A 22,830-nucleotide genomic window follows, 5' to 3' on the forward strand; every position below is an offset into this window, starting at 1 on the left:
CAGTCCTGGAGGGGAGTTTTCCCCACTACTCCCCCTCCATTGTCAATGCAAATGTCCCTGTGAATTGGTAGAATTGGTAACTCATGTTCTTATGTGTTGCTCCTTTTATTGTGGTACTGGTATGGTTTTTATGGAACTTTTTTTTAAAAAACAGAAATTCCCAGGACGATCAGATGCAATTTATGCTTCCTTGACTCCTTTCAGGTCAGAAAACACCCTCCTTTTCTAGGGTGGCTAAGTATTGTACTGCTGCAAACTTTTAATTTTGCTCTTTATGCCTTGTGCTGTATAGCAGTGTTTTTCAACCACTGTTCCGCGGCACACTAGTGTGCCGCGAGATGTTGCCTGGTGTGCCGTGGGAAAAATTGAAAAATTACTTTATATATAGTCAATATAGGCACAGAGTTAATTTTTTTTAACATTTTCTAATGGTGGTGTGCCTCATGATTTTTTTCATGAAACAAGTGTGCCTTTGTCCAAAAAAGGTTGAAAAACACTGCTGTATAGTATGGTACAGTTACTAGCGGGGCCTGCCCAAGACATTTTGGCACCTGAGGTGAACCACAAAATGGCAGCCCCTTCCCTGCTAGGGAAGAAAGTGGGAGTGAATATCGACATCAGGAACAAGGGGGGGGGGAACTAAAGATCTACATCAGGATCCGCTGTCCCTGTGGATCCTGCCACTTGAGGCAGCCACTTCAGCTTGCCTCATGGGTGGGCCAGCCCTGTTTACTAGTAATTTTATTGATAGTTTTCTATTTTGTTTTGTATTATTTTATAAATTTGTACAAAGTTTCTGCTTCGGTGACTGTAATAAAGAGAGTGATGGAATTATTTTGATTGTTTTGTTTTTATATATGAAATTGATTTGCTTTTAGACATTTGCTTTTGTATTTTTTAAAAAATTGTTTTTAAAGTTTTTATTCTTATGCCACTTCAATGTATTTAAAAAAGAAGCAATTCATAAATGGAAATGAATTCATATGTCCACCCATCCACCTCAAATGCTTCTCTTCAACGGTATGTCAGATATATTGGTACCCATTTTCTGCTGATTCTGTTGGGCGCAACCAGTCTCCCATTTAAAACAGCTTCAGATTCTCATATTTAAACTGGCTGTTTATTCCAGACTGAAAACTTACTTTTTTGGAGGGTCAGTAGCTCAGCGGTACAGCATCTGCTGTGGACACATGAGGTCCCAGGTTCAATCCCCAGCATCTCCAAGTTGGGCTGGAAAAAAGATGACTAAAAATGGCCACTAACCTTGATAGCTATCCTCCACAGCCAGTCATGCTTCTGAATACCTGTTGCTGGAAATCAGAGGAGGGGAAAGGGCTCCTGTGCTCAGGCCCTGCTTGTGGGATTCCAGCAGGCTCTCCATGTGTTCCTGGGTTCTTTCTCCTGCCTGAAACCCTGCATAGTTACTGCCAGTCAGTATGGACAATACTGAGCTAGAATGACCAATAATCTGACTTGCTATAAGACTGCTTCCTATTTCCCCTGGTTTCTACACTCCTAATGTCAGGGAATGGGCTGAAGCAGAGGACTGGGGAAAGATTCTCTTAGAAGATGAGCTGGAGGGGGAAGATTCAACCCCCCCCCCCTTGCCTACAGCTGTCTCAGAAGCTGAGACAGACACAGATACAGAGCAACTTAGGCAGGAGTTACTTAGCTAGGAGATAATGGCAAGAAAACAGAAGGGAGGGGACAGATAGCAGAGATGTCATTAGAGTGTGTGGGGGACCCTCTCTCCCCATGAACTAGGAGACCCGACCGTATTACAGAACAAAGGATGCAGAGAGGAGGGACTTCCTGTTGGCATGCAGGATGCTGCTGGTGATGAGGAGGGAAGGATTTAAAGTAGCCAACTGCTCTCCCTGTGGAGGGATGTGGATTTTTTGCTTGCAACCTGATGCCTGAATAAAAGGACTATAAAAAATAAACCGCTCGTTAATTCTTATCTGTGAAGTTACCGAAGGTAGAGGTGGACTCTCCACGCATGACACCTGACCCCCTTCCCCCAGCACCTGCTGCCTCAGGCAGTCACCTCGCTTTGCCTAATGGTTTCATCGGGGCCGGACGTTGGTCTTTCAATTTTCAGCGGTGCCCATTGCAAACCCAGAATTTGGCACTCCCTGCCTCTTGCCTCCCATTCTGTTCAATTCACTATGTGATAGTTGTGACTCCCTGAAGTGTCCCCCCACCCCTGCTGGCTTGGCGCCCAGTGCAGGGAAGCAGTGGTTCTGCCCTAAATCTGTCCTTCTGCCCTTGTGCTGTCCTTCTTAGCTGTGCTTCCTGCATTGTTGGGGCTTGGACTAGTTGAGCCTTTGGATCCTTTCCAATTCTACAGTTCTACGTTTCTGATGCCATGTGCACAGTCATGTTCCCCATTGGCCAATCACAAGATCCATTTGCAGAAACTCAGGCTGCAGGAGCACCTCGTCTTCCTGGCTCTTTGGACAGGTATTCTTAGTCACACCTGTGAGAGGGGAGGATGAAACTTGTCAGGACAAATGCCCTCTGCCGCCACACCTGCCAAAGTGTTCCAGTTAATTACCAGGAGGAGTTTGTTTGTCTGGGGCTTATTTTTAAAATGGGAGCCATTTGTACCTGTCAAGGAATGTTTCTGACAGAACATGTAGTGACTTCTTCACTTTTTCAGCCAATGCTATTAGATTCCAGCTGGAGAAGTTTGCACTGCTGTTGTGCATTTAACTTTCTTCTTCAGGCTTGATTTGTCATCCACACTGGTCCAAAACAGTTGAAGAAACTTTATGATTCCGGCCCCCCACTTCAAAGCAATTCTGCAGCGATTCAAAGGCCTTCCCAGAAAGCTAGCAATGTTGCTAAGGTTAATGTGAAGGGGAAGAGCTGTGGCTCAGTGACAGAGCATCTGCTTTGCATGCAGAAGGGCCCAGGTTCAAACCCTGACGTCTCCAGGTAGAGCTGCAATAGCTACCAGGTCTGAAAGTACTGCAGAGCCACTGCCAGTTAGTACTGAGCTAGGTGGACAAATATTCGTATTTTCCTTACACCCACCTGATGCAGAATTGGGAGCAGCAGCAGATGTGGGTTGTCTCTGATTGTTACTGTAGTTGTATGCTTTTATCACTCTCACAGCTTTCTCCCTATTGATGTGCGGAGTGTTTGAGGACTGGGACATTTTCTGGGAAACCAAAATGCTTGTTTACAAAGCTATTGTACTACCAACCTTACTGTATGCTTGTGAAACATGGACTTCTTACAAATGCCACCTCCAACTTCTCGAAAGATTCCACCAACGGTGTCTCCGAAAAAAATTTCACATCACTTGGGAAGACAGGTGAACCAATGGCAGTGTACTGGAAGAAGCAAAGATCACCAGTCATGAAGCGATGATTCTTCAACATCAACTTCGTTGGACTGGTCATGTTGTGCAGATGCCTGATTATCATCTTCCAAAGCAACAACTCTATTCCGAACTTAAAAATGGAAAGCATAATGCTGGTGGTCAACAAAAGAGGTTTAAAGACTCTCTCAAGGCAAATCTAAAAAAATGTAGTATAAACACCAACAACTGGGAAACACTGGTCTGCGAATGCTCCAGTTGGAAAATAGCCTTTACCAAAGGCTTTGAATATGCTTGAATTCAGGATGAAAGGGAGAAATGTGCTAAGAGGAAGGCATGCTTGGCAAACCCTCACCATGATCAACTCCCGCCCGGAAACCAATGTCCCCACTGTGGAAGGACATGTGGATCCAGAATTGGCCTCCATAGTCACTTACGAACCCACCGTTAAAACCGCGTTTAAGGAAGACAATCTTACTCAGCTACGAGTGATTGCCAAAGATGCTTTTTTTAAATAAAAAAATAATATTTATTGAAATTTTTAACTAAAAACATACAAAAAGAAAACACAACTACATTAATAACAAACAAAACACAAATAACAACTTATACAATTATTAAAACTGATATTCCTTCCTCACATCATATTTGGACTTCCTCCTGTCTCCTCCTCCTGCGTCCCTTGTTGATACCTTTTTTGTAACTTCCAGAGTTTCCTAAAATTCTATTCTAATCAATAACAAAAAATCATAAGTATTTTTAATTCCTTATATATCATATCTCAATCCTAAGCATCCTCTATCTTAATCATTTATCTTCTATTCTACAACCTAACTTATACTCAAATTATATCTAACTTTCGATCATACAATGATTTTTTAAATACAGTTTAAAAAATTTCCATTCTTTTTCCACTGCGTCATCCCTCTGGTCACGGAGTTTCCTGGTCATTCTGCGAGCTCCATATAGTCCATCATTTTCATCTGCCATTCTTCTATTGTTGGTAATTCTTCTGTCTTCCAGTTCTTAGCTATCAAAACTCTAGCTGCTGTTGTGGCATATAAAAAACAAGTTCCTGTCACTTTTAGCAATATCCTGGCCTAGGATGCCCAGTAAAAAGGCTTCTGGTTTCTTCTTAAATGTGTTTTTCAACACTTTTTAAATTTCATTATATATCTTTTCCCAGAAGTCTTTCACCTTAGGGCACGTCCACCACATATGGAAGAAGGTTCCTTCAGTTTGTTTACATTTCCAGCATTTGTTACTCTGACCATGGTAAATTTTGGCAAATTTCACAGGGGTTAAATACCACCTGTACATCATCTTCATAATATTCTCTCTTAATAAACTGCACGCTGAAAATTTTATGTTTGTATTCCATAACTTTTCCCAATCTTCCAACATGATGTTGTGCCCCACATCCTTTGCCAATTCAATCATTGCTGATTTTACCATTTTATCTTTAGTATGCCACTCCAGCAACAAATTGTACATTCTGGAAAGATTTTTGTTCTTTGGCTCTATTAATTCAGTCTCCAACTTAGATTTTTCTATCTGAAAACCAATTTTTCTATCTGACTTGAATGTCTCGTGCCAAAGATGCTTTTATATGTAATGAAAAACAATACAAATTCATTAAAAAAAAACAACCACCAGTATCTTCCCACTTAAAAACCTTACACGCAGTGGAAGAAGTGTCGCTCAATAGTAGAGCACTGGTGCATCTAGCTTAGAATTGTCTACACTGACTGGCAGCAGCTCTCCAGGGTTTCAGGTGGGGAGTCTTTCCCAACGTCTACCTGGTGATGCCAGGGATTGAACTTGGGACCGTCTTCAGGAAAAGCTGATGATCTACCACTGAGCTACGCAATCTCCTTTCCCAGGCTGTGGTGTCACAACTGATGCAGGGCCCAGCCTTGCGCTAGCATTTTGGAGGACCAGCCAGGCAAGTAATTGGCTCAGCTAGAAAGGTCAGCAAGGGCACAGCACTGAATGCGCTTCTCATAAGCCTAAGGGCCTGGAGCCAATTTTCTGCCAGGCTGGTTAAACAAGACACCTAGTCATGGCATGAAGATCAGGGCACATTTCCAGTGATTGATGGGCCAGGCTGTCTGAGGTTGATAGGAACTGTAGTCCCAAAACACCCAGAGGGCTTGAGTACAGCTGCTTTCGGCTTCCCTCCCATGTAAACATGTATAGATTGCAAAACTAAAATATTACAGCACAGATCTGTGAATTGATCTACTAAGGAAAACCCCTCCCATCACTGAGAACAAACCCGTTTTCCTTATAACAAACTGCATATGTTAATTTTATTGCTGCGCATGCATTTTAAATGTATATGTGCATAAGGAAGAACTTTCTAAGGTAAGATCTGTTTGACAGAGGAACCCCCAGAAGCTGGTGGACTCCTTTGTGGAAGGTTTTTTTCAACAGACTGGATGACCATCTTTCAGATACTCCTTTGTAGTGATTCTTGCTTTCCAACTCTATAGTTTTATGATTCTATGAACTAATTTTATGATGCCATGTGTTTTATGCACTTGACCAGGCATAGGCAAACTCGGCCCTCCAGATGTTTTGGGACTATAACTCACATCATCTCTAGTGTTGTAAGAAAAATCTGCCCTTATTCCCTTATGGGGTACACAAGAGCCCTTGCAAAGGTTCTCCATTGGTAGGAGTAAAAAACAGAGGCCAACCAAAGAAGATTGAGAAGCAAAGCAGCTAGTAAGCTTGATCTTTATTGAAGCTGTTGCAACAACAGTGTTTTTCAGGGGCAAAGACCCAGAACAATGCAGGCATGCTCTTATAAAGACATTTCAAATTCCCTCTTGGAGTCTAGCCCACCCCCAGAAACATCATTCACAGAAGAGGTGTAACCCAAGACCACCACCCCAGATACATCAGAGCTACATCACAAAATGGGAGGGTCAGAGGAGGTAACTTGGGAATTTTTCACACCTGTGCCATCTCTCCTTGACCCCTCCCAGACACACATTTCTGCAAAACAAAAGGTTTCCTGCCCTGGCTGCTAGGGTTAATGGCTGTCCTTTGTGAGGGAAATGGCCCATCATCTGGCCCTCGCAGCAGCTAAAAAAGCCAATGCAATTCTGGGCTGCATCAATAGGAGTATAGCATCTAGATCAAGGGAAGTAATAGTACCACTGTATTCCGCTCTGGTCAGACCTCACCTGGAATACTGTGTCCAGTTCTGGGCACCACAGTTCAAGAAGGATACTGACAAAGCTGGAACGTGTCCAGAGGAGGGCAACCAAAATGGTCAAAGGCCTGGAAACGATGCCTTATGAGGAACGGCTTAGGGAGCTGGGTATGTTTAGCCTGGAGAAGAGAAGGTTAAGGGGTGATATGATAGCCATCATATCATGGAGATATGAAAGGAACATTTCGTACAAAGATTAACACAATTAAGGACAAAAGTGGAAAGGACCTAACAGAAGCAGAAGACATCAAGAAGAGGTGGCAAGAATACACAGAGGAATTATACCAGAAAGATATGGAGGTCTCATACACCCCAGGAAATGTGGTTGCTGACCTTGAGCCAGACATCCTGGAGAGTGAAGTCAAATGGGCCTTAGAAAGCCTTGCTAACAACAAGGCCAGTGGAAGTGATGATATTCCAGCTGAACTATTTAAAATTTTAAAAGAGGATGCTGTTAAGGTGCTGCACTCAATATGCCAGCAAGTTTGGAAAACTCAGCAGTGGCCAGAGGATTGGAGAAGATCAGTCTACATCCCAATCCCAAAGAAGGGCAGTGCCAAAGAATGCTCCAACTACCGCACAATTGCACTCATTTCACACGCTAGCAAGGTTATGCTTAAAATTCTACAAGGCAGGCTTAAGCAGTATGTGGACCGAGAACTCCCAGAAGTGCAAGCTGGATTTCGAAGGGGCAGAGGAACCAGAGACCAAATTGCAAACATGCGCTGGATTATGGAGAAAGCCAGAGAGTTCCAGAAAAACATCTACTTCTGCTTCATTGATTATGCAAAAGCATTTGACTGTGTCGACCACAGCAAACTATGGCAAGTTCTTAAAGAAATGGGAGTGCCGGATCACCTCATTTGCCTCCTGAGAAATCTCTATGTGGGACAAGAAGCTACAGTTAGAACTGGATATGGAACAACTGATTGGTTCAAAATTGGGAAAGGAGTACGACAAGGCTGTATATTGTCTCCCTGCTTATTTAACTTATATGCAGAATACATCATGCGAAAGGCTGGACTGGATGAATCCCCAACCGGAATTAAGATTGCCGGAAAAAATATCAACAACCTCAGATATGCTGATGATACAACCTTGATGGCAGAAAGTGAGGAAGAATTAAAGAGCCTTTTAATGAGGGTGAAAGAGGAGAGTGCAAAATATGGTCTGAAGCTCAACATCAAAAAAACTAAGATCATGGCCACTGGTCCCATCACCTCCTGGCAAATAGAAGGGGAAGAAATGGAGGCAGTGAGAGATTTCACTTTCTTGGGTTCCATGATCACTGCAGATGGTGACAGCAGTCACGAAATCAGAAGACGCCTGCTTCTTGGGAGAAAAGCAATGACAAACCTAGACAGCATCTTAAAAAGCAAAGACATCACCTTGCCGACAAAGGTCCGTATAGTTAAAGCTATGGTTTTCCCAGTAGTAATGTACGGAAGTGAGAGCTGGACCATAAAGAAGGCTGATCGCCGTAGAATTGATGCTTTTGAATTATGGTGCTGGAGGAGACTCTTGAGAGTCCCGTGGACTGCAAGAAGATCAAACCTATCCATTCTCAAAGAAATCAGCCCTGAGTACTCACTAGAAGGACAGATCCTGAAGTTGAGGCTCCAGTACTTTGGCCACCTCATGAGAAGAGAAGACTCCCTAGAAAAGACCCTGATGTTGGGAAAGATGGAGGGCACAAGGAGAAGGGGACGACAGAGGATGAGATGGTTGGACAGTGTTCTTGAAGCTACTAACATGAGTTTGGCCAAACTGCGAGAGGCAGTGAAGGATAGGCGTGCCTGGCGTACTCTGGTCCATGGGGTCACGAAGAGTCGGACACGACTGAACGACTGAACAACAACAACAACATGATAGCCATGTTCAAATATATCAAAGGATATCATCTAGAGGAGGGAGAAAGGTTGTTTTCTGCTGCTCCAGAGAAGCGGACACGGGGTAATGGATTCAAACTACAAGAAAGAAGATTCCACCTAAACATTAGGAAGAACTTCCTGACAGTAAGAGCTGTTCGACAGTGGAATTTGCTGCCAAGGAGTGTGGTGGAGTCTCCTTCTTTGGAGGTCTTAAGCGGAGGCTTGACAGCCATCTGTCAGGAATGCTTTGATGGTGCTTCCTGCTTGGCAGGGGGTTGGACTGGATGGCCCTTGTGGTCTCTTCCAACTCTATGATTCTATGATTCTATGACTTTGCTGAATCGAGTGCTTCTGGAGGACGCCAGGTTGGAGAAACCAGGTCTGCTATAGTTCTGTTCATATCACTACTGATAAAGCAACTCAAGGTAGCTTAAAGCAAATGATGGTAAGCAGCAATTCTAAAATGGGAACTAACAATGAAAAATATCAAAATGGAGGAAGCGTCAAGGCATCACAGAAAACAGCTGTTGGAGCTTCTGGAAAACCATCACCCATGAAAAGCTTTGAGCAGATGGAATACAAGGGCATCCCAACTAATAGGAGGAAAGGGGCTGAACCAACTCCTCACCTGGGCTTTTCCTCTGAAACCACATCTGCTCTCCCAGCAAGTACTTAAATGAGCACCTTCCCAAATGCCAACCAAATCAGACCCTACAACCAGCAGGTGAGACCTTGCTGGTTGGTGCCACCACCAGGAGCAGCCTGTATGGCTCTGACCCATGACAGGGCCTTTTCAGCGGTGGTTCCCTATTTGTGGAATGCCCTCCCTAGTGTTAAAATTCAGGAAAAATTTGAAAACATACCTGTTTACCCAGGCATTTGGTAGCTGAATAACACTGCTTCTGGTCACCTCGTAACCACTGGATGGAAGAATGTTTTTAATTGCAATTGTTTTTAGAACGTTAGAACTGTGTCTGGATAGTATTTGCTTTCTTTTTGTTTTGAATTATGTGTATCTACTTGTCACCCTGGGGTCTTTGGGGAGGAAGGACAGGATATAAATGAAACATAATCATAGAGTAATAATAATTATTTTATATTTCTTTATACCCCACCTTTTCCCTGACAGGGACTCAAGGTGGCTTACAGATAAAAACAAAAAACCATAGAAACAGCAATTATTAAAAAACAATTTATAGACAGTTTGGAAGGTACCTCATGGATCATCTAGTCCAACCCCTTACCATGCAATTTTATAAATAAAAAAGTTTTCCTCCAGTAGTTACCTACTGCTATGGGGGGGGGGGTACCTTTGGTCCATGGGCCAAATATCCAGTCCTCCCAGTTTGGCTTGCCAAGCCATTTCCCTCCAGCTGTGCCCACCTGTCACTCATCTGATTCCATATGATGTCAGATGTGGATCAAGTAAAGCTGTGGCTGCAAAGGAACAATGAAGAGTGCACTGCATAATAATTTTTAAAAGTGCATCGTAAGGCTTCCATTCAAGGGGGATCCTTTAATGGGAGCAGGAATGGGTGACTTGTGGCTGCCCAGATGTTGCTGGACTACAAATCCCATCATTCACTGACCTTTGGCCATGCTGGCTGGGGCTGATGGGAGCTGGAGTCCAACAATGTCTGGAGGGCTACTATTCCCCCCCCCCCATCCTTGCCTTTGTGGGTGTGGATCTGGGAACAAGTCAATCAGTAGCTTTATCGTCTCTCTCAAAGGAGAACAAAACAGGAACAGGAAACTCCCAGCTCCCACCATGATATATTGTGGGCTCACCGCCACCTAGTGACTAAACTATGTAACAACACAAGCCACCCATCCACCAGGAAAAAAACAGCTGGGCATTTTCAAAGGGGTGTGTATGCCCAGGCACAGTGGCTACTGGTATTAACTTCAATTCACTCACAGTGCATGTTTAATGGTCCTTCCCAACCACCCATATTTTATGAATTCAGGAGCAGTTTAGCACTTAGGCATGGGCATGGTGTCCATCTTGTTTCAGTAAAGGTAAATGTAAAGGACTCCTGACAGTTAAGTCCAGTTGCAGACGACTCTGGGGTTGCAGCTCTCATCTTGCCTTACAGGCTGAGGGAGCCGGCGTTTGTCCGCAGGCAGGTTTTCTGGGCCATGTGGCCAGCATGACTAAGCCGCTTCTGGTGCAATGGTTTCTCCAAAACCAGAGCAGCGCACAGAAATGTCATTTACCTTCCCTTACCTATTAATCTACTTGCACTTTTTGGCGTGCTTTTGAACTGCTAGTTTGGCAGGAGCTGGGACCAAGCAACGGGAGCTCACCCCATTGCAGGGATTCGAACCACTGACCTTCTGATCGGCAAGCCCAAGAGGCTCAGTGGTTTAGACCACAGCACCACCTGCAGACCTAGCCCTATATTGAGGCACAGGAAGACGTGTGCTTCAGGTGGCATTTCACAAACAGCAGTGGATTTGTCCAGCACCTGGCTGCCTGCTTGCCATGGAGCGCCATCACCGCTGCTGCATCCCCATCCTTCCTCACTTGGATGAAAGGGTCCTTCCTCAGAGTGAGGCACTGTGATGGAGAAGGCCACAGAGAGTGCCCATGCTGCTGCCGCTGCTGCTTTTCTGTAATGACAACATACACGTTTGAAGGTTGAACATGTTTTGCTAAACTTTGTTGACATGTATATGTAGTGTTTTTTTCCACAGGGGGTACCCAAGGGTACGGAAGAGCGGCACCTCGTTGTTGTTGTTGCTGCTGTTAAAAAGTGTGGCACTTACTGTAACAACTTCATGGTGAGTACTGCTATGAACCTACTCGAGAGGTCGCAACATGAGGGTGGCAGCATGAGTACTGGCCTTCTCTGCAGTGGCTCCCCGTCTGTGGAATGCTCTTCCCAGGGAAGTTCGCCTGGCGCCTTCATTGTATACCTTTAGGCGTCAGGCAAAAAACGTTCCTTTTTAACCAGGCCTTTGGTTGACCTCATGAACATCCTATACCCTTTTAAAATGTGGCTCTGTGTGTGTGTGTGTGTGTGTGTGTGTGTGTTATTGGGCTACTGTTCTTATTTTGATTTTATATATTGTGATCTCTTCTGTGAACCGCCCTGAGGGCGGTATATAAATTTAAATAAATAAATAAATAAATAGGACCCTATTTTTCCGGGGTGGTGGTGGTGGTGGAAGCACTGTGTGTATGCATGTATCTATGCATATAATAAAAATATAAGCATGTCATTGCACTACTTGGCCACAGACAGGTGGCACTGCAAACCACAATTTGATGAGAGAAGAAATGTTGCGCTGTGTGTGTGTGTGTGTGTGTGTGTGTGAGAGAGAGAGAGAGAGAGAGAGAGAGAGAGTTTTAGCTAGTAAGAGTCATCATGATGGAAATTTATAAAATTATGCATGGCCTGGAGAAAGGGGATAGAGAAAAGTTTTTCTCCCTTGAAGGATTAGGGAGGGATAAGTGGAAGTCCTTCTTCATACAGCAGATTCCTAAACGATGGAACTGGCTTCCAGAGCAGGCAGCGATGGCCACCAACTGGGATGGCTTTAGGAGATGATTGGACAAATTCATAGAGGAGAGGGCTGTCAGTGGTTACCAGCCACAGTGGCTCTGCCCTCCCTGCACACCTGGAAGCAGAAATACTTCCAAATGCCAGTTGCTAGAAGCCACAGGAGGGCAGAGTGTTCTTATGCTCAAATCCTGCTTGCTGGCCAATGTCAGAGCAGGATACTGGACTAGATGGGTTCTTATGTTAGGGGGTAGATGGGTAGCAGCATGAGGTGGGGAAAAGTGGGGTATAAATGCAATAAATAAATGTCATTGAAATGCTACTCAATATCGATCCAGAGCAGATTCCATCATATAATTAGTAGAGTAAAAACTTAAAACGTGTTGCAGGATTCCCCCAAAATAGACCAGAGGCAATTGTATTTCATCCAGCAGAGCTTTACTGCTGCTACTGAAGGCAAATGAGCATAATGGTCACAAATCCAATACATTCGGGATTGGCCATAAGAAATCCAGTTGCAGCAGACTTAAACTTACAATAACTTATAGTAAGTCTAAACCTTAACACTATATACAGAACACCACATCAGAAGGAAGAGAGATGGAAAGAGCAAGTGAAACCCAGGCCCCTTCTGGCCTTCCTTTTATAGCCAGCATGACCTTGACAGAAAGAGATAAGAGAACCAATTTAAACTACGGTAGCTGTTCTCAGCTTCTCTGAAGGAAAAACCCAAACACCACGAACCTTCTGCTTGTTTCTTTCACACAGAGAAACCCTCTTGAATTAAGTGGAATAGGAAAGATCTCTACACACCAGAGCAATACTTTCTGTACTAAGAAATGCAAACTGACAATAAATACAGCGGTACCTCCGTTTACTAACTTAATTCGTTCCGGAGGTCCATTCCTAACCGTTCTTAACCTGAAACCATTCTTAACCTGAGACACACTTTTACTAATGGGGCCTCCGAAGTCCGCTCGCATCCTGGGGCAAAATTCACTACCTGGAATACCTACTTCCTGGTTAGCGGAGCTCATAACCTGAAGCATTCATAAGGAGGACGGTACATAACCCGAGGTTCCACTGTACATAACTGTGGTCTAAACCACTGAGCCTCTTGAGCTTGCCGATCAGAGATCCCGTCGCTCTGTCCCAGCACCTGCCAACCTAGCAGTTTGAAAACATGCCAATGCAAATAGATAAATAGGTACTGCTGCAGTGGGAAGATAAACGGTGTTTCCGTGCGCTCTGGTTTCTGTCACAGTGTCCTGTTGCGCCGGTAGCAGTTTAGTCATGCTGGCCACATGACCTGGAAAGCTGTCTGTGCACAAACGCTGGCTCCCTCAGCATAGCTGTCAAGTTTCGGATTTGAAAATAAGGGATCAGCAGCCTCACCTATTCCGGGGACAGCCACATGGCAGTGGTGGGCGGAGCCAGAAGCAAAAGTGGGCGGCACTGGTGTGAACGTGTGCAGTAGGCTTACTGTATTTTGGAAACGCTGCCCATGGGCTACGATGCCTGTATGCGCGGGAAATGGCTCCCACTTGCTTTGAGGCTGCAAGGAGGCGAGGTCTTCCCCAGTCCCTGGCCAACAGGGGGAGGGAGAGGAGCTGCTTCCTTTGAAAAAACGGGAAATTAAAGGGATATAAAAAATAAGGGATAGCAGCGGGAAACTGCTTGAAATAAGGGAGATTCCCAGGGAAAACGGGATACTTGACAGCACTGTCCCTCAGCCTAAAGCGAGATGAGCGCCACAACCCCATAGTTGCCTTTGACTGGACTTAACCATTAAGGGATCCTTTACCTTTACCTTTACCACATAATTAATTTCTCAGTAATTTAAATCTACAATTTATTTAGAGCATTTCTATGCCACTCTTCAGCCAGAAAGTCTCCCAGTGTGGCTTACACTCAACCAGTTAAAACAATACAGTCCTTTGTTGATATTGTAGATCTTCAAAATAAAGAGCTGACCATCCATTTACTTACAGCAACTGGAGCAACGAGAGCCCAATTCTAATCTCATATTATTTCTGGTTTGATTAATTTCAAATCAGGATTTTTCTTTTTCTTTTCTAGCCCCTCCATGGTGAGAGGCTTTGCTTGATTTTCTGCATTGCACTGTGCCATATCAGTGTAATCATTTTCATTTTGTTTGTCTTTTTTAAAGATCAATACATTATTTTTAAAACAAAAACAAATGCAGTCCCTTCTTGCAAACTTCCAATCCAACACAACACAGGAGGGAAAAGGGAAAGGGAGGGAAGAGGAAAACATCAAACTCCGGTACGAATTCTTAAAACAGTGGTTCTTATAATGACCGGCTTGCATCATTCAAGGGTAGGAGGTGGCTGATGGAGCTGGAGTTTGGGCAAAGCTGATGGAATGAGCTTCCCTTCACTCCCAGTAAGGCAGTCTGATGGAATGGCTGCCCCACAATTCTATATTCTATTCTATTCCACCCTGCCCCACTGCAAAAAGGAATCATGCTCAAAGTGGCTACTAACAAAGAAAACAGGAAATTTTAAATAATTTTGTTATAAGAAGCTTTTTTTCTGATTCAATAAGGAAGATGTGCCCTGTGCAGGAAATGGACTGATATTGGTATCAGGAAGACATTATAGATGTGCTCAGCTACTGCAGACACGCCTTTTGACAAGGACTGGCAGCTACACCCTGCTACCATTTTCCCACATTGGGGATTAAGCCTAAAGATCCACACCCTGCAATACCATCTCTGGTATGACGAAGCAACTTAGCTGCCACTGAGATATGTCCCCAGGTCACGCAAGAAGTGCAATCATTCAGTTGCAGAGCATCTGCCCTTCATGCAGATGGTCCCAAGTTCCATCTGCTGCCAGTCAGTGTATGCAATATCAAGCTAGATGGACCAATGGCCTGACTCAGTGAAAGGCACCTTCCTTTAGGCAAAGGTCATGGCTCAGTGGTTAGAGCATCTTCTTTGCATGTAGAAGGTCCCAGATTCAATCTCCAACGGCATCTCCATGTAGGGCTGAGATAGGCCCCAGTCTGAAACCCTGCAGAGCCACTGCCAGTCAATTAGACAATACTGAACTACTGAGCATATCCCTCAACTGTCCCAATCTGAGCGAGACTTCCCAGAATTAAAGAAACCACCCTGGCTTCTGATTGGACCCTGGAATGTCCTGTTTTTCGGTCTGGCACTGTGGCACATCAGCTGGCTTCTGGAAGTTTGGGACCTGCCCCCTGGGACCCGCCCCCCCCCAAAAGCAGGCTTCCCAATTTTGATCAGCAGGATGTTGGAGGGTATGGAAGTGGGAGGCGCAGAAAGACAATGCAAAGGGAATGTTAACAGAAAGGGGTTGGCTCATTGCTCTTCTATGCCACTTTCAATACCTGCTGAAAACTTTTCTATTCCCCCAGACGTATACAATTAAAAAATACATCTTCCCACAATACTTAATTGTTGTCAGAATTTGACTGTTTATATGGTTATTTTGTTTTTATGTACTTCTGTTGTAAACTGCTTTTTAAAAATGAAATAGCAGTGAATAAATATAAACAGACATAGAAAGCTGCCGTTTACCAGTGCTGTCAAGTATCCCATTTTCCCCGGGATTCTCCCTTATTTTAAGCAGTTTCCCGCTGCTCTCCCTTATTTTTTATTTCCCTTAAATTTCCCGTTTTTAATGGAAGCAGCTCCTCCGCTGCTGACCAGGGACTGGGTGGGAAGACCCTTGCCTACTTGGAGAGAAAAGCCTCAGCCCTCAAAGCAAGTGGGAGCCATTTCCTGTGCTTACAGGGGGGTGTATTCCTCCCCCTTCATCAGCCCCTATCCGTTGCCGCCGAGCCCCTCAGCTGGCGAATAGGGTTAGCTGGCGGGTGGAGCCTGGCTGCCTTTGAGCAGCTGCTGCTTCCTGTCCTGTTTTGATGGGATCAGACAAGAAGGCGATGGGGCTCCATCGTGCGGAGCACATGGCTGCCCTCCTCTTTGCTCCGCTCCGAGCCCGAGCCCGCTTGGAGTTTACATTGCTGCTCCGCCCACTTTTGCTTCTGGCTCCGCCCACCACTGACATGTGACTGTCCCCGGGATAGGTGAGACTGCTGATCCCTTATTTTCAAATCCGAAACTTGACAGCTATGCCGTATACTGAGTTTGAGCACTGGCCCACCTACCTCAGTTTTCTCTACATTGGCTCTTGGGGATTTCCGTTCAAGGTCTTTCTCAACCCTGCTTGCTCTGCCACGGAGCTAGGGCCCTTCCCTTAAAGAACTGTCTTCCTGTACAAACTGGTCACCCACTTCCTCAAATCTGAAGAAATGCGCATGAACACGAAAGCTCATACCAAGAACAAACTTAGTTGGTCTCTAAGACAGTGTTTTTTAACCTTTTTTGGGCAAAGGCACACTTGTTTCATGAAAAAAATCACGAGGCACACCACCATTAGAAAATGTTAAAAAATTTAACTCTGTGCCTATATTGACTATATATAAAGTAATTTTTCAATTTTTCCCACGGCACACCAGGCAACATCTCGCGGCACACTAGTGTGCCACAGAACAGTGGTTGAAAAACACTGCTCTAAGATGCTACTGGAAGGATTTTTTTATTTTTTATTTTGTTTTGACAATGGCAGATCAACACGGCTACCTACCTGTTCCTCAAATCCTGTTTGCTTCTCTGACACTCTTTGCCTTGCCTTCTCCTTTATAGTCTCCTGCCTCCTCCATCCCCATTGCTTAGTCACCAATCCAAAACATCCACGTGGCAGGTTATTCCATTTCCCCAATGCCTCCCTAACTATTAATTTCTGGATAATATTTGAGCCTTCACACAACGTAAAAGCCATTTAAAGAAATCTAGCGTAATTCAGTGCATGCTTAGCACTCATTTCCGTGTTATTTGATTCCAGGAAAAAAAAAATCCTCTGCAGCCCCCTTAACCTGGAGAATTGTGGGAGCAAAGCAACAAAATACCAGCATACAGTTCTTTCCTGATGTTTTCATGGGGAAATCGTGGGGGAAGTGAAGCAGGCGTGCGCAGAAAGGGTGGGGGAGTAGCAACGTTGTCCAATGGCATTCATTTTTGTGCCACGCCACACTCACGGGTCTGAATGAAATTTAGTGTGGCATGTCAGTATATCAGCCAGAAAGCCACAGTTCCATAATGCAACAGTCACTGCATATTGAAAGGACTATTAGAAAATGTGACAGAGGTGCAAACATCAGGGAAACAAATGCAATATTCCCCACGTCTGAATGCACACTCTGTCTTCCCCAGCTGCAGGTTGCATCCTCCTTGCATGGATGCAAGCACTCTGGGAGGAAGGGGTGTGTTCCTGGAACCATGATTTTCTGTACTCTGCCTGACACACTTTTGAGGATGAGGATGATTTGTTATGCAAAAGAGGTCTCCGAGCAACTTACAACATATTTAAAAGCATAAGCTAGGGAAGGGGAGCGGGCAGGAATAGATTCAGTGCACATTTAAAGGCGAATCTAAACAAATTTGTACTTTCCAAAACTGAAACACAGCCACTGTTCTCTGAAATTTGCAATGCCATTCTCTGGCCAAGTACTGTATGCAAAAATGCATATATCAATAAAGGTGTGCACAATATTGAAGACATCAGTGAAAACAATGTACAAAAATGCATTGTTTGCATAACATTGCTTGCATAATGTGAACATTGTTCAAAACTGTACAAAAATGTGTCTGTTAGGAGAAGTTCGCACTAGAATGCTGATGGATTCTCACAAGCATTTTTTTTTAAAAAAATAGTGAATTATTGCAGAAATCTGGAGAACTTGGACTACGATTGGAAAAATGTATTATTATAAAATCATATATACAGAAAAATGCACACATTTCATAAAAACCACACAAAACAACTCCCATAATTATAAACAAATGCTACTTAATGCTATTTAATAATACAAGCTTTACATTTTTACACTCCCATTGAAATTGGGTTGTCTATTCACTTTGATCTCAGGCAGGGCTTCTGTGCCTATAGCCATGTCATCACAAGAGGCAGAAGTTCAACAAGGAAAGTGTTTGTCTTCGTGCATTGCTTTTCCTTTCTTGCCTGTGTTGTTAAAGGCATTGGAGCATTGGGGGAGTGGGTGAACTGGCCACACTTTGCTGCAAGTAATATCACACTGCACAGATTAGGGAGAAACACATTTGTTGAATGCCAAAAAAAAATCTAATAACATTATGAAAGCAGCATTCAAAAGAGCGGAGAGGAGAATCAGCCTGAAGTAATGAAATCACCTGATTTCTGCAATGGACGACCTTTGGGTTAGGTAAGAACGAGAGTCGGCAAAAGATTCTCAGAACACTTCTAGATCTGTAAGTGTGCAGAAAAGGGTGTGGATCAAAGGGAGAAATTTTGCTCCAGGCCATCTAACCATCCTGAAGAGAGCAAGAGAAATAAAAAGAGAAGGAGAGAGAAGAGTATGTACTTTGACAAGTGCCTTTGGCATACTTCCAAATTCAGACAGTTGGGGAAATATTACATCCTAGGAAAAAACAACAACTGTGAAATTTGAGAGGTGGAGTTTGGAGATGGATTTAGATGGCAGTTTGAATGTTTCAATGAGAGAGCTCCAGTTTCCTTCCTCCCCCGCTGATTTTCTTAGCCACTCCCTCTTGCAACCTCCATTGCTTTACCTTCCCCCATCCTCACACCCATGCCCTCACTGTTTCCCTATTCACTGCCCCATTTCCTTCCTCAGTAGCTAAAACATGTCAGCTGTTTTTCCCAGAGGAAAGCCTCTCTGGGAGGAGGATTTGGACTGAGAAGTGGCACCTGGGAGGCAGGGGATGTTGCGTTTGGCCCTGTCCCTGCCTCCAACTTCATCACCCCCAAATCCTTTCCTGAAGGAGTTGTTCTCCAAGGAGGGGCAAGGCATAGAGCAGCACACACCTTGCAGGGGAACATCCTAGTTTCCGTTCTTAGCTTCCTCAGTTCCAGTGGCTGAGGTGAGACACTTCTTTACCTGAGACCCTGGAGGGTCATCGCTTCTAAACAGAGGAGTCAACATTGATCAGGGTGGATAAAGAATTTGACATGGTATAAGGATGGTTTTGATGTTCTAAGCATACACATGATTTTGTTACTTGCCCGTCAGTAGACATTGTGGTTGGGCAACAGCTTTCACTTGACCTCCAATTGGCAGAGATGTAGCAGTCCAGGGACCCATTACTATTTTTTCAGCAGGTTCCCAGCAGGATTGCTGTCTCCAGCATCTTAGAGCTATCCTATCAGCATGAAAGGGGAGTGTTTTAGCCATTGAGGAGAAGTCCTCTCAGCTTTTGGACTGATTGGATTGATTATACAGCCATACCTGGGTTGTTGAACACCTTGCAACTCGAACGTTTTGGTTCCCAAATGCTTCAAACCCGGAAGTGAGTGTTCTGGTTTGTGAATGTTTTTGGGAAGCCGAACGTCCGACGCAGCTTCTGCGGCTTCCAACTGAGTGCAGGAAGCCCCTGCAGCCAATTGGAAGCCGCATCTTGGTTTTCGAACATTTTCGGAAGTCAAAAAGTCCATTAGAGAACCAAGGTATGACTGTATTTCTATACTGCTTTTCATTCAAATGACTCCCAAAGCGGCTTACAAACAATAAATAACAATAACAAGGGAACATCACAAATACAGCATAAATCATATGATAATTAGCAAATCGTCGGCGAAAGAATTACAACCTTTAACACACTGTTAACAAAGCAACAGCTAAAAGAAAGCTAAACATAACAATTAAAGCAAAAGTCAGGTTATATGATTAACAAATTGGAGCCAACTAGAGTGGAAGGAAGTGCATCAACCAATGAGGATTGGCTCCTAGGATCACTCTGGAGAAGGTACACAGGAAAAGTACCAAGGAGGAGTCACTCTGTATGCTCCAAAGCTGAGCATTTAGGAAGACTGACAACGCAAGGGGTTCCTGTTTCAAGAGAACAGTGTACACTGGAACTTCAAGGAAAACACAACCTAAGATGATATTGGAGCACTCCAAATCATTTGCTGGAATACTGTGTCCAGTTCTGGGCACCACAGTTCAAGAAGGATACTGACAAGCTGGAACGTGTCCAGAAGAGGGCAACCAAAATGGTCAAAGGCCTGGAAACAATGCCTTATGAGGAACGGCTTAGGGAGCTGGGTATGTTTAGCCTGGAGAAGAGAAGGTTAAGGGGTGATATGATAGCCATGTTCAAATATATAAAAGGATGTCATATAGAGGAGGGAGAAAGGTTGTTTTCTGCTGCTTCAGAGAAGCGGACACAGGGCAATGGATTCAAACTACAAGAAAGAAGATTCCACCTAAACATTAGGAAGAACTTCCTGACAGTGAGAGCTGTTCGACAGTGGAATTTGCTACCAAGGAGTGTGGTGGAGTCTCCTTCTTTGGAGGTCTTTAAGCAGAGGCTTGACAGCCATCTGTCAGGAATGCTTTGATGGTGTTTCCTGCTTGGCAGGGGGTTGGACTGGATGGCCCTTGTGGTCTCTTCCAACTCTATGATTCTATGATTCTTGTTCTTGTGTTGGGGAGCTTTGCCCAATACAAGCAGCTGATATGCCCCCTTCCTTGGCAGACATAAATCTGAACAACTTCAGGCTTGGAACGAGCAGTCAGGCTATAAAAAGCTCTTTCCTGGTTTGGAGTGACTGCTTAGTTCTTCAGTACAGAGTGCCAGTTTGACAAATGACTGTCAAGAAAAGATGCACCATTTGGCCCTGGAGATGATCCAGCGCAACGATACTCCCTGTGCTTCCCCCACATCACCACCAGAGCAATCCCCCTTGATGTCTTGTGAATGGCTCAGGAGGACAGATTAGGGCTTGCATGGTACGCTGGCACTGTCCAAACAGGAAGGGTGGTTGTTTGTGTAAAAATCTGTTTACTCTACTCAGTGGGGCCTTGGTCTAAGCATGTATGGGATTTACTTGCGCCCATTGTTGAATGACAGCTCCTGTGTTTGAAATCAGAAGGAAATGCAAGGCAATGTGGGGTAGCTGGTTTCGGAAGACAGTAAACACAATGCAGCTGAGAACAAGGACATGAGAAGAGCCCTGCTGGTCTTGAAACTGCTAATGATGACACAAGGCATGTTTCACTGGGGAGATCACTGGACAAATTCATGAAGGAGAAGGCTAGCATTGACTACAAGTCATGATGGCTGGAAACCATAGGCAGTGGCAGGCCTTGGGGTCTCATCCCCTACGGCTCTCCTATTGTACGTCACCCCTGCACCAGCTGATCTGTGCTTTCTGTCTCTGGGCTTTCTGTTCAACTACCCTCAAGGCACGCCTGGTTCTGGGAAGGGGGGGGGTCAGGAATGCTTTCAGGAGACACCGAGTCTGTCAGCTGTCTCTCCCCTGGTGCTTCCTCTTCCTGCTGCTTCCCCAATATTTCCCAGCTTCTCCCCTCTGCAGCCTCTGAACTATGACCTTCTGCAGACCATTGTTCTAAATCTATACTGTCCTCCTGTTCTTGGGAAGGTTCAGGAGAAGGGGTGGCGGCCCCCACCATTCCTCCTCAGTCTAGCCCCTGACACCCATGCAACACCAAAATTTGGCAACTCCTGCTTCTAGTCTTCCATTCTACATCATAGTTGTGTTGCCTCCTGCATCGCCCCCACACCCAGTGCAACTGAACCTGTCACACACTCCACAATCTGCCTAAGGAGGAGGGAGTGTTCTTGTGTTCAGATCCTGCATGTGGGTTTCCCATCAGGGTACCTGGCTGGCCACTGTGAGAAGAGGATGCCGGACTCGATGGGCCATTGGCCTGATCCAGCAGGCTCTTCTGGTATCCTTATGCTCTTAACTCATAAGGAAAACCAGCCACTTCAGAATGTTAAACAGTCAGAGACAGAGAACCACTTCTTGTCATGTTGCCAGGTTCTAAAACTCTCTGACCTGAGCACGCACATAGAGATTCAACAAAAGATTACCGGCTCAATAGTATCTTCTGAGTTTCTGATTGCCTCCCTAGGTCAACTGGTCTCTCCCCCCCCCCCGCACTTTAAATCTTGATTGTCTACAATTTGAGCAGCACATCAAGAATGCTGATCTGGTTATGCAGCCTTAAAATATGCAATGATTTCTGCCCTTCACCTGACGAAGGACAGGTTGTATAAGAATGAAGGGAGAGGATTAATCAAAGCTCAAGAGAACGTGAGATGTGTAAAGGCCAACAGGGAAGCAGCGCCATTTTTCTTTCTTTCTTTCTTTTATTTTTAAAAAACTACTGGCTGTTAGCAGGTTGGATTCTGAAAGTGCTAGGCAGATTTGAGAAAACTCTCATGGTTTTGATGGTTAAGAGGTATAGAAACTGTATTAAATAAGTAACACAAGGGCAACAGATTCTTGGCTGTTGTTTCTGGCATGATGTGTGTTAATGGTCCTAATTAACCATGGGTTATAGAATCATAGTATTATATATTTGGAAGCAACCTCAGAGGTCATCTAGTTTGACCCCCCACCCCGCTCAAGGCAGGATTAATAATAATAATAATAATAATAATAATAATAATAATAATAATAATAGAATTTATATACAGGATCTACAGTGCAGGATGCAGCGGCAGCAACCATGACAGATTAATGCCCAGCCTCTGTTGAAATATCTCCATCAAAACAGATCCCACTGCATCTCAAGGCAATCTGTCCAACCGCTTCTATCATTAGCAAAGTTAGGTTCAGAGGTTTGTTAGGCGCTGTACTTGCAGACGCAACAGGGATGTGGAGAACAGTTTTGTAGATTAATGGGGGGAAATATTGCAGATGTCAATTCCTGAATATACTTGGCATACCATATTTACTTTACAAATGGGTCTGTGCTATCTCCCTGGATAAGCATTTTTAAGCATTTTTTTTTTTTAAAAAATGGTACCCAACCCCTGATCTA

Source organism: Lacerta agilis, chromosome 13 (assembly GCF_009819535.1).
Source record: "Lacerta agilis isolate rLacAgi1 chromosome 13, rLacAgi1.pri, whole genome shotgun sequence".
Taxonomy (NCBI): Eukaryota; Metazoa; Chordata; class Lepidosauria; order Squamata; family Lacertidae; genus Lacerta; species Lacerta agilis.